Source organism: Vicia villosa, linkage group LG7 (assembly GCF_029867415.1).
Source record: "Vicia villosa cultivar HV-30 ecotype Madison, WI linkage group LG7, Vvil1.0, whole genome shotgun sequence".
Lineage (NCBI taxonomy): Eukaryota > Viridiplantae > Streptophyta > Magnoliopsida > Fabales > Fabaceae > Vicia > Vicia villosa.
In genome coordinates, this window is record NC_081186.1 from 46,777,325 (window position 1) to 46,789,168 (window position 11,844).

Sequence of the window (11,844 nt, forward strand, 5' to 3'; positions counted from 1 at the left end):
GTCTGCTTCAAGTGTTTTGTTAGAATGTTAGCCTGCTGCAATTCAATTCTACAATACTCAATTCTTTGCCTCTCTTTACAAACTTGGTACGTAAGGAAATGATATTTCCTTTATATGTGTTTGCTACTAGCATGACTCATAGGATGATTTGTCAAATCAATTACTGACTAATTGTCCACTCGCAACTTGATTTGCTCACAGTTGCTCACATTCAACTCCTCAAACAACATCTCCAACCAAAGTACTTGACATGCATCATAGGAGGCTGCAACATAATATTCATGACATGAAGACAAATCCATAATTTCTTGCATTTTTGAACTTCGTGAGACTGGATTAGTCCAAGCATGAACAAGTAACCAGTTGTGCTCTTTCTCTTATCTTAATTTCCATTCCAATCTAAATCATAATCACCATACACCCTGGCATACATTCTTGTGTTTTGTTCAATTAGCATGAGTACTTCATGGTCTGTTGTACCTCGAATGCACCTTAGGATCCTCTTTGCTGCAAGTAGATGAAATGTCCTTGGTTTCTCCATGAATCTACCAACCAATTCCAGACTATGACAAATATCATACCTTGTATTGCATAGATACAGATCATCATTCGAATCCTTCTTCAATTCGGTGTTTGTCTCCATAGTTTTGTTTACAGGATTGCAGTTATTCATATTGAACTTCTTCAGGATGTCTTCTGCATGTTTCTTTTAATGCAAGAAAAATCCATGCCTGGTGTTCACAATTTACATTCTTAAGAAATAGGCAAAATTTCCTAAGCATGACATTTCAAACTCATTATTCTATATACTTGGCTTGAACTTTTCCAATTCATCTTCATTAAAGGTGACCAAAAGATCATCCACAAAGAGACTTAAGATGTTTTGGTCTTTTCACTTGAGTCTTTCACATTCCATGTTCTAATGTGTGTTTGATGAAACCTAGCTTGATTAAGAAGTCATCAACCCATTTGTTCCAAACTCTAGGTGATTGCTTTAATCCATACAAAGATTTTCTCAATATGTACACCATCTTCGCTTGCCTATTTATTTAAAAAGCTGGTGGATGCATCGCATAAACTTAATCCTTTAATGGTCAATTGAGGAATGCAGACTTCACATCAAGTTAGTACATCTTCCAACTTTTGTAAATTGTTATTGCCACAACAAGCTTTATTCTCTCTAGTCTAGAAATTGGTACATAAACTTCATTGAAATATAATTCAAGTCTTTGAAAAAAGCTTTTTGCCACTAACCTTGCTTTATACTTGGCAATTTCACCATTTGGCTTCAACTTGAGCTTGTAAATCCACTTGAATCTATTGCCTTCTTGCCTGACTGTTGACTAGTTCTTATATTTGATTATTTTCAATTGCTTTGAGCTCTTAAATGATTGCACCTTTCCAATTCTCATATTTTATAGCTTACACATGATCATTTAGTTCCAACACAACCATCATTACAACATTTTAGTCCTACGTAAACGAGAGAAAAGCGTTGTGAAATCTAAAAAAGTCGTTGTTGTAGTCTATGAGAATTGTTTTTGGCTGTGACAAACTGAGGCATTGTCTTAGCCTTTACTGTTGTAGTACCAAACGACAACACTCTTTACTAACCGTTGTTTTAGATATATCAAGAGAACGGTTGGTGCTCGTAGGTGTGACCCCGGTTGATCAATTCTTAGAATGAGTTGCCCCTAGTCAATAGGAAGTTTAGATGAATTATCACTGTAAAAATTTGTTCCCACGATCTTCGATATTTCCAACAACAGCTACTTCTCTCCGTTCTCACTTTAAAACTGTTGCGCTTAGTATAATTTAAGGAACAATTACTAAGGACTATATCTACATGACTCTTCAATAATATTTTAATATCTTTATAAAAAACATATTCATTAGTTTCTCTTCCAATTTTAAGTTTTTTCTAATTTTCTATTCCTCCTTTGAATAGAAACTTTTTTATTTTGATTTTAAAATATTATAACATAAATATTTAGTATTAAAAATTATAATTAATCAAAATTATATAACTTTTTAAAAAAACATATCTTAAAATTGATTTTTGAAATTTTGATTATCTAAAAAAATCATAAAAAAACAAGAAAACAATTCAAGTTTATATAAGAATATAAAATTTATTTAAAAAAAAAATGAAAAAGTGGGACTCAAATATAAGAGAAGGATCTTGTATACATATTTTATTAAAATAATTAAAAGTCATTTGGTTTTTACAGGTTGCCAAAGAAGACCATACATTTTTTTCTTTTTCTTTTTATATATATATATATATATATATATATATATATATATATATATATATATATATATATATATATATATATATATATATATACATATATATATATATATATATATATATACATATATATATATATATATATATATATATATATATATATATATATATATATATATATAAAAGCTATTGCAATAGAATATAAAAATCGTTGTATATTATAACCCTACGAGGAAGAGTTTTTTACCTTAAAAAATTCAAACGTTGTCGTAGAGGCAAAATGTTGTAGGGCGTCATGACTTCTTCAATCAATTCACCATCTTCTCTTATGGATTGATAAAAAATCTCTAATAATCATTCAATATAATTGATTGAATTTTGGATCTGGTTGATCTCCTCACTTCTTGAGGTTCTACAAGCTCAGTTACTATTTCTTAGTCATTATCATGAAAGGTATTTCTAATGTATTTGTAAATTTATTGCGTAGTTGCAATTACCGATATAATTGTTAAATGCAAATATATATATATATATATATATATATATATATATATATATATATATATATATATATATATATATATATATATATATATATATGAGATAGGATCAAATGACACCAAGGTGTCAAAGTTTAATTTGACACCAAATTTCAACCGTTAAAATAATTAATCCAACAGTCATATTAAATTAAAGAAATAATAAAAAATATATATATAGCCTATTTTTTCGCCTAAAAAATAGGCTCTTTATATGACCGTTGGATCTATTCTTTTAACGGTTGAGATTTGGTGTCAAATTAAACTTTGACACATTGGTGTCATTTGATCCTATCCCTATATATATTATATTTGTGCAACTCTGCTTTTTGTCTTGCTTATTCTTTATAACACTGAAGTGTGAAGAAAGGGCCCGACACAAGTCAGCTCGAGACCAATACTTGAAAAAACCACTCTTGCAAGAGCGAGTGAATTCAACTAGGGCCTAGGACGAACATAAGGCAATGTAAACATTATGAGTAATAGGTTTCACCAGAATGAAACATTCAAGAAAATTATCCCAATCATTCGTAAAAGAGTCAAACCAAGGGACATTGGGATGAAGAAAGATCAATCTCTATTCTCAGGTGTAACGCCCGAATATTTTATTTATTTATTTAATATTAGATGGATATTGTTTAATTAAATAATTGGTAAGAATTATTGCTATTTACTTATTTAGGTGGAATCAGTAGTTAATATAATAATAAAAATAATAATAATAATAATAATAATAATAGAATAAATGATTATATAATTAATTGGTTCTATGTGTGTTAGCATGAGAAATAGTGGGAGTGTTATTGTTAAGCCCATAAGTGATTAAAAGTTAGTAAAGGGTTAGCTTAAAATAAGAGAGAAAAGAAAATTTGGGAAAATTAGAAACACTACGCCAAATTTGAGTTTTGCCGCACAGCTACGAAAGCGCTTTTAGGCAAAAGCGCTGTTATAGGTTTCGCTAAAAACAAATCTAAAAAACAAGGAAAAAAAGCGCTGTTGTAGGGGAATATTAGAAAGCGCTTAAAAAAAGCGCTGGTAAAGAGTCCCCTTACGAAAGCGCTTTTGAAAAAGCGCTGGTAAAGGCCTCCCTTTTCAAAGCGCTTTTAAAAAAGCGCTGGTAAAGACCCCCTATTTCAAAGCGCTTTTGAAAAAGCGCTGGTAAAGCCCCATTTCAAAACACTTAAATATATTATAAAGAATTACCTATACCTATTGTTTTATAATATTAATAAAATAAAATAAAAACCAAAACACGTTTTCTCCACTGTCGAAAATCAAAACAAGCCATTGATTCAGAAATCATCTTCGCCGTCATCTTTTTCGATAACCCTAAGCCATCATTGATTCACCACCACCAGCCATCGATTCACCACCGTTAGCCATCGTTTCTCCCTCGCCAGCCATGGAGTATCCACCGTTCAACCACACTCTTCTCCATTTTAACCCTGTTCCCAAAAATAAACCCTAAAGCTGATTCCTGTGAAGAATGACGAGATTCAATCCCTAAATCGATTCCTCTCTTTGAGAAATTGTTGTTGCTGACTCTGTTGATTTTGTTTTCTTTCTTCTCGATTCGATAATCATAATGAATATTCATTTTCCTCGGTATGTTAGAGCTTCCCTTCATCTTGTGGTTTTGCTTTGTGAATCATGTTCAAGTGTGTCTCAATTGCAACCAGGTGAAAGTGTTACTTGCTTGCACCGCTCCTTGTCACTCTCGTTGCTTTGAAGTTAGGGTAAGTGAGTCACGACACTAATCTTTATAAGCACTTGCTTAGTTAGGGTTTTCAATGTGAAACTGAATCCCTATAGAATTGATTAACGATTTTCTTCTCATAGAATGCAACCAGTTATTCGGTTGGATATAGCTTGTTGATTGTAAATTACAGGTTATTCATGCTTCTAGTACAGTTAGAGATTGTTGATTTAACTCTTACATAATGAACTTAAGGCTACCATTTGTTTATGGAAAAATAAGCTTTGTTGGCTTAATTAGCTTGAAATGCAGTTAGCGGCTTATTCAGGTTCTTCAGAATCACTAGCTTAGAAAAGTAAAAGGGTGCAAAAGTATGGAAGATTAAATGTCTATTTATTTAAGGTATCTTACACCTTATTATATCTCTCAAAGGTTCATTAGGATTTGGCGAGGAAGCACTACAGTCTCTTCCAGGGAAAGTTGGATCTCAGGTTAGTATTTATTGTTTTCTACATCCGGAAAAAACGTCGGTAATACTATCTAAGCGAACATCTGCTTTATAAGCTAGTTGCATATATACTGGATTTTCTATTTGTATCTTTATTTTAGTTTTTCCTGTGTAGGATGTCAATGATGTTCTCTCTGCCATAGATTATGTGATCAAGCTAGTTGCATATATACTGGATTTCAATGATTGGTAAGAAGGTATTGAAATTAATACTCTGTTTGTATGCTTGACAAGTATGATGTGCAAGTGGTTTTAAATTGCTCTTGGTTTGTTTTTTTACTTAGATTCAAGTGTTTCAAATTGTTTCCTTGTGATAGATCATTCACACAAAAAAAATATTTACATGTCTGACAAAGTACTATACATGTAATTTTTAAAGTCTTTTCAATAGTTTGATATCATGTTGGCTATTATGAAAGAAATAAGTATATATTACGTTTAGAGAACTGACTCAAGTTCATAGCCATATATTTTGCTAGAAATTGTGTGTCACTAATCATAACCATTAATTATATTAGTTAGCAGACTTTACTTTAATCAAAGAAATAGATATATACCATGCTTTATTGATTCACAACATTTCATCCACCTTTAAAAATCAGCTTTATGCACAACTCTTATGAACTTGTCTTTAGTTGGAATTAAAAGACTTGTCTTTAGTTGAAAACAATTCTTTAGTTGACTTTAAAATTCTGAAATAATTGATATGACTTATCTCTTTTTGACATATCTATATAACTTCTATTCATGTTTTATTAACTCTTATCTTCTTGCAATAACTCTTATGAACTTTTAATTTGTTGAAGTGTGGTGGCTTTTGTTGATCATAACGTATTGTTTGGATTTCTAATTGTTATAGGCACCAAAGAAGTTTGTTGCAGCTGCAGCAATTAATCCAATTTTCAACTTTGCACTGATGGTTGGTACAACCGATATCCCTGATTGGTTCCATGTAGAGGCCTGTGGAACCATTGCAAGAAATCGGTTACAGGAAACACTTTCAGCAGAAGATTTGTCTCTCTTCTATAGCAAATCTCCTATCTCGCATGTTTCAAAGGTCTTGCCTTTGAACCAAACATTTTTTAGATTGAATTGCCATGTTATTACAAGCTCTCTTAATGATTGAATTACCCTGATTGGTGCTAATGATTATGATTACGATGTATCTTATTTCATGGAGTTGATTTCTGGCATTATGTCTTTTCATGAATTCTGCAGGTAAAGGCACCAACACTGTTCCTTTTAGGTGCACAAGATCGTCGCGTTCCAATCTTTGATGGACTGCAAGTAAGTACTTATAGCGATAGGAATAATTCACTCAGACTCATGGTTTTCTTCGTTGATATTGTATGACAATATAACTTTCGCTGTTTGAATGTTTAGTACGCTCGAGCTTTAAAAGAGAAAGGAGCAGAGGTCAAAATCATCATGTTTCAAAATGATGTTCATGCACTCAAAAGGTACACAAGTCCATAATAAATCTCTCATTCCTACATAGAATCATTATGATGATTTTAAATCTTATTTTATATTTTTGCAGGCCACAATCTGAATGGGAAAGCATCCTTAACATTGGGACATGGTTCAACAAATGCTGCAAATAAGTGTGTCGAAAACTTACGACACTAGTTAATTAGTCAAGTAAATTGAAATTTGATTGATGGCACTGTACAACCAGTTATATCCTCCATGGTCAAAATTGGGACTATAGTTTGATACATTTTATAGTAATATATGAAATACACACAAACAAATGATAGTGTGCTTATTTTGTAGCTAAGTGGATATTATAGTGGATAATTATAAGCACTTGCTTATAAAATTAGTGATGTTTTATTTGTATTTTGATAATAAATATATGCAATATTAATTCATAAAATGTTTCATATTAAATGTATTTTTTTTTAAAACGAAAGCGCTTTCTAACTAAAAGCGCTGCCTAAGATTAAAAAAAAAGCATAAAAAATAAAAAAATGCACAACCTACGAAAGCGCTTCTTGAAAAAGCGCTGCTATAGGGGGGGGTACAAGAGCGCTTTCTGGAAAAAGCGCTGCTATAGGGGGGATACTAGAGCGCTTTTATGGATAAAAGCGCTGCTATAGGAGGGGCTACGAGAGCGCTTTCAAAAGCGCTGTCGTTACCTACGGCAGCGCTGGCTTTAACAGCGCTTTTAAGCGCTTTAGTAGCCCAAAAAAAGCGCTTTAGTAGCCTTTAACCGTTGTAGTGAAAGAACGTGAAAAAGAGGAGTTATCGTAGAAGAGGCACAAAGAGGCTAGGGCAAGAAATTCATTAGAAGAGTAGAGAATCACCAATCCAAGGTAAGGGTGGGGTTATAACTCTATAAGGTTAGGTATGATGATTTGTGTGTAAGAATGGGGGTTTTGGGTTTATATTGATAACTTAGATTTTGAAGAGGATTTCCTATGAAATTGATAAATTGATGTATGTTTGATAATGATTCTTGTTGCAATATGTTGAATGGGTATTGTATGGCTTATATTGCATGAATTCTGACTTTGTTGTTGTGTTTCGTAAAATTTGTGTTTTGACCGTAAATTTAGTGTCGAAAGTGACGTTGTAGAATTGCGAATTTAGGATCCCAATAGATGCTATATGAATAGAGGAACATGCATATATGATTATTTCGTAAAACCAGACTGTGTAAGATGGATTTATTGGGGATTTAGGGGTTGTTGCAGTAGCGACTTCTATCAAAAAAAGTTTTATTTTTGCAAAAATGAATTGGGTCTTGAACAATAGTTATTTATCAAGAATTTTAGTGATTTTTCCAGAATTTACTGGAATCATTTGAATGGTTTTTGAAACGATTTTTAATAAAAATCGATTACTTGAATTTCCCATATTTTTGCTTTGGAATGAACGATTGCTTGAGAAAGACTTTTTAATCTTGTTTGATAACTGTTGTTTGTGATTGCGTGATGTGATTTTGAGACGATGAAGGAGCGACGGCCTATGTTGACATTTGTTGAAGGTTTATGCCTTAAGGTTGCATAATTTTGATGTTTCATGTTGTGTCACATACATTGCATTTGTGATGAGGGCTTATGCTCTGTAAGATAGCTTGGATTGGTAAATTAAGATGAAGGTGTATGCCTTGTTGCTGCCTCTATTTATTGACAATTAAGATGGGGGCTTTGCCCTGTTTGTACCACATGCATTCGCATAGTTGTTGGTCCCATTATATTTTGCATAGTGATGGATGATGATGATCTATTCGATTATGAATATTTGTATAAATAACGATGTGATGATGAGTTGTTGTTGTTGAATACTTGTTTACTACTTGTTGATTAATGATATTGATGGTTTATGAAGTGGTGAATTATGTATGACTTTATTTCCATATACTGGTTATCATACGCTTCTTTATATTGTTATGATATCTCGCTCCTTATGTTTTAATGTTACCCCTATGTTGGTAACATGCAGGTGAGCAGGAGTGAAGGATGTTACCTTTTTGTTAGTTCCAGTCACTGTCGTCGCTCTGATACATAACACTAGAGGGTGAATGAATGCTATTTGTTTTCTTTGTTGAATTTACTTTGATAATTGAAGCTTTTATGAATTATGATTTATAAATACTTTCTGTTGCTTAATAAAAGATGTTTTAAAGGTTATGTCGTTGTGTTCGGTTCATCCGACTTAAATGTGTTATGTATCCGTTATTAATTATGAGCAAATGTTTATGAATGTGAAGAATGTGGCATTCTGATTTGTGATGAATGTTTCGAATGAAATTTTTTTACTCTGTTTTTTATTATTATTTGACGAGGTAAATTGGGGTGTTCCATTAGTGGTATCAGAGCAGTTCGATCTGTCCGGCCAAGTTGTCTAACGTTGTTTGTCCCTTAGTATGCGACAAGTGTGTAGAACACTGTCGGTACTTGTTTGTTTTTCTAACTACTTGGTTACAAGAGTGGGTTTGAAACATGTGGGGAAGAAGCTTTGCTTCTCTGAGATGTTTCTGGTGTACAGAGTTGGTTCGGTGTACTATGTATTTCAAGAGTGCAAGGGTTATTGAAGTTGTGTTATTTCTTGAACTCGAATAGAGTACGGATTCGTGATTCTCATCTGTCGGCCAAGTTCAGGATGTCTTTGAGGGAGAACGATCATGTACGATTGACGGTTGCTTCTCGGAGAATAGAAAGCGAGGTGAAGGCTAGAGATATGTCAATGAAGTGTAGTTCCTAATGTTATTCCTGAAGGTATCTGCGACTTGCCTATAGCGTGTGAAATTAATGTTGTTATAGGTGGAATAATTGATGAATCATGTGTGATGTCGGTGTTCTGAATATTGATGGAGTGATGAATTTTAGTGAATATTGTTGCTAGAGTCAGGTAAGTGATAGTTGAATGTCGTTGATGTTGTGGGGTGTTTGTGGAACGCGGGTCAGAGTTGGGAATTGAAAATATGAGTATTTTTGTGAAAGGGAATACAGTCTTGGTGTTTTGTAGAAGAAATTTTTGGCGAATTACCGTCTCTTGAGTTATAAGAAGAACGAGGTTTTGGAAGTATATTAGAATTCATGTTTTATGGTTCCAAATCCTTACTATATGTTAGGCATGAATGAATATGTGCTTAATTCATGAAAAATAACTGAATTTGTTGGATTTTAGGGAAGAACTAGTATGAACCCGAGAGCTGTTCGTAGAAATTTTTCTAGTTTTTTAGGGATCTTCAGAAATTCATAACTTTTGACTCGGGTGTTCGTTTGACGCACCGTTTGAATCTTGGAAAAGCTCATACAATGTAATTTCTTGTAAAAATAGTTTCTTATTCAGGAAATGAATTTAATTGGTGGGTAATGAGACTTTGTGGTGTCAATGCATGATGTCGGTGTTTGCAATTTTTGGTAAACTTGGAAAATTCATAACTTTTAAACCGTAACTCCGTTTGGGTCACCGTTCAAAGCGTTAGAAAGCTAGTGTGATATTCTTTTCATTAACAATGGTTCCAGTACCTGGAATCGATTTAAATGGTACATGGTGATGTTTGCCAAGAGACTAAGATTATGGATTAAGGAGACAAGAAGCTTTTTGGGCTTGATTGATTATTGTCGCAGTTTGTTTAAGATGAGGTCAAGTACGATACGTTGTTGTTGAATGTATCTAAGGAAGGAGATGTTTGGTATTAAGAAGAAAGTTATCATATTGGATAAGCGCATGGAGATGCGGCTTATGTCAACTAAGGATAATTAGAGTGAAGATAACTTTTGATGTAAAAGAGAAATGATAGTAAAGAAAGAATTTGGAGATGAAATATTATTATGTTAACCAGATGATGAAATATTATTATTGAGTTTTGATTGGAATGAGATCCAAGGCTGAAATAATACGGATCGTCGAGGTTATGAGATTAAAGGAAAGACTAGTGATTATGTGATTTTGAGTACAAGTTCTAAAGGAACACTATGAAGGATAGAAAAACACTTAGAAAGGGGGGGTTTGAATAAGTGTAGTCTTAAAAACTTGAACGATAAAAATAAATTGCACAGTTATTTTTATCCTGGTTCGTTGTTAACTAAACTACTCCAGTCCACCCCCACGGAGTGGTTTACCTCACCTGAGGATTTAATCCACTAATCGCAACAGATTACAATGGTTTTCCACTTAGTCCGCGACTAAGTCTTCCAGAGTATCCTGATCACAACCTGATCACTCCAGGAACAAATGCTTAGACACAAGCTAAGACTTTCTTAGAGTATCCTGACCACCACGTGATCACTCTAATTACAACTGCTTAGACACAAGCTAAGACTTCCTAGAGTATCCTGATCAACACTTGATCACTCTAGTTCCTTACAACTTAATGTAATCAAATAAGAGTTTTACAATGCTTCTTAAAAGCTATAATCACAACAGTGATATTTCTCTTAACGTTTAAGCTTAATCTCACTAATATATTACAACAGCAATGTAGTAAGCTTTGATGAAGATGAAGTTTCTGAGCTTTGGATTTGAGCAGCGTTTCAGAGTTGTTAACCTTGCTTCTCATCAGAACTTCATATTTATAGGCGTTTGAGAAGATGACCGTTGAGCGCATTTAATGCTTTGCGTATTCCGTACAGCTTTGCATTTAATGTTTCACGCTTTTGTCAACTACCTCGAGCCTTGTTCACGCTGTGTCTACTGACGTTGCCTTTAATAGCTTCCAACGTTCCTTTTGTCAGTCAGCGTAGCCTGCCACCTGTACTTTCTTCTGATCTGATGTTTGTGAATAAAATATTTGAATATCATCAGAGTCAAACAGCTTGGTGCATAGCATCTTCTTGTCTTCTGACCTTGAAGTGCTTCTGAGCGTGATACCATCAGAACTTCAGTGCTTCTGCTTCTGACCTCAAGTTCTTCTGATGCTTTCATAGACCCATGTTCTGATTCTGCCTTGACCATCTTCTGATGTCTTGCCAGACCATGTTCTAATTTTGCATGCTGAACCTTCTGAGACAAAGCTTCTGAGTGCTGATTTGTGCATACTCTTTATATATTTCCTGAAAGGGAAATTGCAATGTATTAGAGTACCACATTATCTCACACAAAATTCATATCCTTGTTATCATCAAAACTAAGAATATTGATCAGAACAAATCTTGTTCTAACAATCTCCCCCTTTTTGATGATGACAAAAACATATATAAATGATATGAATTTGCGATCAGAAAGAGAAGACGGCTAAAGACAAATTACACAGCTATAGCATAAGCATGTGAATATGTCCCCCCCCCCTGAGATGAATACTCGAAGAACTTTAATAATAATAAAAGACTTCCCTGATTATTTTGGTAGAGACGATCACATAAGCTTCTATCTTCTGATAATTCATAGCTTC

General features: G+C 33.3%; 1 long non-coding RNA gene across 1 annotated transcript; it reads left to right on the forward strand.

Moving 5' to 3' along the window:
* The first annotated feature begins 5,969 nt into the window (after positions 1 to 5,969).
* On the forward strand, positions 5,970 to 6,784 carry LOC131617182 (uncharacterized). Its single transcript, XR_009288472.1, has 3 exons — positions 5,970 to 6,284; positions 6,381 to 6,457; positions 6,538 to 6,784. It is a non-coding gene; the product is annotated as an uncharacterized LOC131617182 (long non-coding RNA).
* The last annotated feature ends 5,060 nt before the right edge of the window (positions 6,785 to 11,844 follow it).